Source organism: Neophocaena asiaeorientalis, unplaced genomic scaffold (assembly GCF_003031525.2).
Source record: "Neophocaena asiaeorientalis asiaeorientalis breed wild unplaced genomic scaffold, Neophocaena_asiaeorientalis_V1.1 scaffold14, whole genome shotgun sequence".
Classification (NCBI taxonomy): domain Eukaryota; kingdom Metazoa; phylum Chordata; class Mammalia; order Artiodactyla; family Phocoenidae; genus Neophocaena; species Neophocaena asiaeorientalis.
The window spans coordinates 11,249,483-11,254,064 of NW_020175192.1; the positions used below are offsets into that span (position 1 = coordinate 11,249,483).

Below are 4,582 nucleotides of genomic sequence, written 5' to 3' on the forward strand. Positions count from 1 at the left end.
TGTCATGAGGAGGTGTGATAGAACAGGGATGACATTGGAAGAGTGAGAGAGCAGCTGCGTGCTGAAAATCCTCTTCACACTGGGTAAGAATACACTTTTCACCTAACAGTTGGACGTCCCAGTGGTAGATGCGGGATACAGTAGGAAGTCTGCTTGCATTCCTTGAGCTAAGCATGCCTTGCCCAAAGCACTCAAAAATAACTAGTTGATTCCTGTATGTCATCGTGACACAGACACCAAGAGTTCTTGGGGTGTCCAGTCATGCTTCCTCTCCTATGAAAGTAGGTTTGGACGTATATTCAGGTACTGGGAATTTGAAGCCTTTATGATTATACTGTAACTTTCATTTTGCAAGTTTTAAGGTTCTTTTCCAGATTCCTTTAATTTGTAATTTTGTTATAGAGGTAGAAGGCATAGTACTTAATTTTAGTACTTAATGCCAGTTTTATGACATTAGTCCTGTGTTCTAAGCGGCACATCTCCCCTCCCAATGGAGGGTTTACTTGGTAACAACGGATGGCTTAGTTATCATCTTGCTGGAGTCTACAGACTGGGACATTATGCGCAAGAATTAAGAGGGAACAGACAGACCTGCCCTTTTCTTATCGCGAACTCCCAGTTCCGGTGTTTGTGCTCCGTGGGTGACACAAAATGAAGCTGGTGTTCAAGTGCTCACGTGGGGTTGTGTCTGGAGCTCACGCTGGACACGCAGGTACTGTCCAGACTTGTCACCTGCACAGCAGTGGTGACCCAGGCACTCACTCATCCCCCCCAAGGCCCTTTGTGCAAAAACCTATGGCAGTGACTGTGTTCAGCCCTTCCGGGGGAGGCACCGTCAATTCCTAGGCTGTCTGGCTCGTCTCTGGTGCCTTGGAGTTGGGAGGTCCCAGATGGGCGGAAGGCAAAGCGCATCATCAAGCCTGTCCCAGAGCCCTGATCCCGGAGCCATGGCAGATGTGGCCTGCAGAGCCTGGGCAGGGCGCTGAGCTGTGTGGTCCTTTTCTGCCTTCACCCACTTTTGGTGGCTAGTCTTCTCTGTAAAAGGAACGTGAGATCCAAACCACAGAACCGATAATGTCAGTGCCCAGCGAGACGAATAGTTGCTCGTGGTGGTTGCCATTAGTTGGAATTGAGTGCTCTGGCCCCCTCCCCCTTTTGGGGGAAGAGGAGTTGGTGAGAATGTATTTATATAAAGCACTTTATGGTCTTGGCTATCAAGGCCTGGCTTCTCAATAGAATATATTTCTTACTCTAGGTCAGTAGAAAACCACAAATACAGATTTCAGATAGGCCTGAGCTAAAGCTTTGTAGCCTGAGGAGGATGTGGGGTCTGCTGAGTGCAGTAAAAGACATCAAGAAATGTGTGTGAATCTCCCCGGCGCCCCTCCTGTGGGTCGGGAGGCTCCGGTCACGGCGGCTCCGTCCGTCCGTTAGCAGGCGCCCCCAGTAGAGCCTTGGCATGGGCTGTCCAGGCTCTCCCATCCCTGCCCCTTTCTTCCCTTAGCCCCTCTGTCCTGGGCTCAAGGGCCAGTGCTTAGCTCTGTCCAGACCTGAAAATGGGAGCAAAAACGCTGCTCCCTGGTCTGCAGTGTGGATGCACTGGGTTGGTCTTACAAAAAGGAATATGGCAAGCAGTGGTGTGACAGCTGGAATTAGCACTTTATTCTTAAAAATGACAATAGAAAAGTACCTTTAAACAGTTTATAAAAGCATAATAGACTGGGTGGAAGTTGCTGTTTTCCTTAGAAACAAGAGTACAGAACTGTCACCACGAACCAGGCAGCGATGAAGGCCTAAGCAGGGCTTGGGTGTGGCAGGGACGTTCCTTCCTGTCATTAATTGTGAGGGTGAGCGCCCCTCACCCCTGGCTCCTTTCGTTTTTTTGGTGATGAGCTTCTAAAAGTGTCTTGATCTCTTTACTTCTGATGGAAAATAATGAAACTAGAAAACCTGACACCAACCATGTATATATACTATAGTCATTAAAACATCGAAATCTTCAGCACAGCGTGAGCAGATCGGTAAGAAAGCTTGTGGTCATGTTTAGCTATATCAGCAGTTAAAAATTCCTGGGTCAATATATTTTTACACCCGGGCTCTTCTCCAACAAGGGGGAGAGTGAGCTGCCACAGACTCTGGAAGTGTCGGCTTACCATGCTAGACTGACTGGCTTTGACGGAGTCTTGAAGCAAGCTGACAAGTACCATTCCAGACGCCACTGGTTGCACACCTCCCCCTGGGCCGATGGGGCAGATAGTGTCACGGTGAGCACATGGGATTCAAGATCATGTTTTAAGTGGTGTGTCTGGCCTGCTGCTGCCAAGGCCCAGGAACACCAGCTCAGTTCAACCCATGTTTTGCAAAATCACTTGGGAGATGGGAGCTGCCCACTGCAGCCAGGTGGGCCGGGCAAAGGCAGCTGCCTCCTGGGCCCGGGCTGGCCTCCCAAGCCAAGGCTTCCCCTTAGACTCAGCACGTTCACCGGGGGAGTCGCGCGTCAGCTGGGTGCACACAGGAGCGTGCTGGTAGAAGAAAAACATAAGAAAACGGCAAAACCCAACACTCGGCCCACAGTTTGTATAGTTACCTCGGGAGCTGCCGGGCTCTTCTAAGTGAGGAATGTGCACCAAGGAAAGGCTGCTTTGCCCAGCCGGGAACCTGCCGCCGTTAAGATAGAAGCTCCTGGAGGCCTTTGATTGTCTTGCAGGGTGTCCTACTAGACCTGGAAGTAAACCCCGAGTACTGCACTAGCGGTTCTAACATCTAACGCTGCGTTACTCGTGGACCCTGGACTCAGGCCAGGGAAACAGATTTCTATACATTCACCATGATTCTGGAAATTTTGATAATATTTAAAAACATGCCTTAAACATGCAGCTTCTTTTAGAGGAAAAAAATAGATATTTTAAATTACAAGCATTCAAAAGTCAAGCACAAAATCTGTGATCGAACCCAGTGTAAGAGCATCCATCCTGTCATACTTAAAATGTTTGGTATAAAAATACTCACTCTTGATTTTATCGTTGACATCTTTTATGTTTCATTCGAAAATATCTCCAAACTGTACAGAAATGGCAGACCATGCGTTCACAAATAACACGGTTTCTTACAAATTATACAGTGTAAAAGAGTAAAACATTTTTATTGTATTTTTTTCTTCGAGAAAAACAGATGTGTGATAGAGGCTGTGGCAGAGTCTTGAAGGGACCAAAACTGGGCGGGTTCCAGCCTGAAACAGAAAGAAAGCATGTAAGGGCAGTGGGTCTCACAAGTGCGTGGTCTTCCTCTGAGCCACGGGGCTGTTTCGGGACACCAGTGTATAGAAGCCACGGCTCAGAGACTCCTGGTGATTCCCTACAACGGCGCATGTGTACACCTTTCTGTAAACACGGAGTATCCTCACTGACCCTCCAGACGAAGACCACTCACAAGCCAGACGCTCAGTGCTCTGGCTTTACAAACACTGGGAGTGGGTGTTTAATTTCTGTTTATCTTTCTCTTACTAGAATCTTTTCAAGCCCTCCCTCCCCTGCAAGGAAACGTTCATATTTGTTTTTGCTTCGTGGCAGAATAAAGGGCCTTTGGACAATCATCTAGACTTCGTCCCTGGCAGACCCCCGCCCTGGTCCCAGGAGTTTCTTAAACACTTCTCAGCTCCTTTGTGTCTGGATTTACTCACTTACGTGAAGGCTGCATTGTAGGTGCTCTACTCTTATTCTGTCACTCATTTTACTTTCATCTCTCCAGCTCCCCGGTCCCTTGTTTTCTTGCCATCTTACCAATACCAACAGGTCAGACTCACATAAACCTGTGACTGCCGGAAAGGTATACGTAGAAGTAATCAGCATATACTACTAGAATTTTGTATGTGGGAGGAAGCCGTCCTTGCTGTTAACAGCCCCTGTCCTGCCCTGAGTTAAACTTTCAGACACAGCTAATTGGACGATCTTAATGAACACTCCTCTCCCACCCAGATCCGTCCAGTGCCAGCTGGATCTAAACTGTGTCCCAGTATATCTTGTCAGAGCCTAGTTTTTTGTTGACAGTAGAAATGGGTAAAACTAATGAGCCACAAGTCAGAAGACCAAGTATATAATAACCACAAACCTGTGGCCCATGGAAAACTCCATGGGGAGAAGGTAGGACACTGCTCTCAAGAGTAGGGATCTGGACATCCAGAACCTCTTCTCTGAAGTCAGGTTAACACTTACCTGTCTCTTCAGCTTGTTGTAACTATTAAATTAGTCCTCGCCTATCATTTAGTTACGATTATAGAAAGGATAACGAGTGTCCCCTTCGGTTTAGAAATGTTCCCAACTCGAGTTCTGGGAGCCAGGTCCCCGTGTCCTCCCTTCAGTTTCTCCGAGTTCTCTGGTACAGGATTTGTCCAGCAGGAGGTGGTCACCTCCTTTAGGAAAACTCCTTTGCTTCCCCTGGTGCCCAGCACAGTAGTGGGGACCAGCCCTCCAGACTCACTCAATGCTGGAGGAGTCGAAGTGGGCCAGGACCCTTCACTCCCCATCTTTGGTGCAGGTCACACGTACTGTGACACTCAGCAGGGCCAGCAGAAGGACCCCCCCCC

At 48.3% G+C, this 4,582-nt stretch overlaps 1 protein-coding gene across 1 annotated transcript in view; it reads right to left on the reverse strand.

The window, feature by feature from the left end:
* Nucleotides 1–1,635: 1,635 nt before the first annotated feature.
* The window catches only part of RBPMS (RNA binding protein, mRNA processing factor), a 188,246-nt gene continuing 185,299 nt past the window's right edge, over nt 1,636–4,582 (reverse strand). Inside the window, exon 8 of the transcript XR_003005927.1 lies at nt 1,636–3,229. The gene's annotated coding sequence lies outside the window, so the exon portion shown is untranslated. The remainder of the gene's footprint in view (nt 3,230–4,582) is intronic.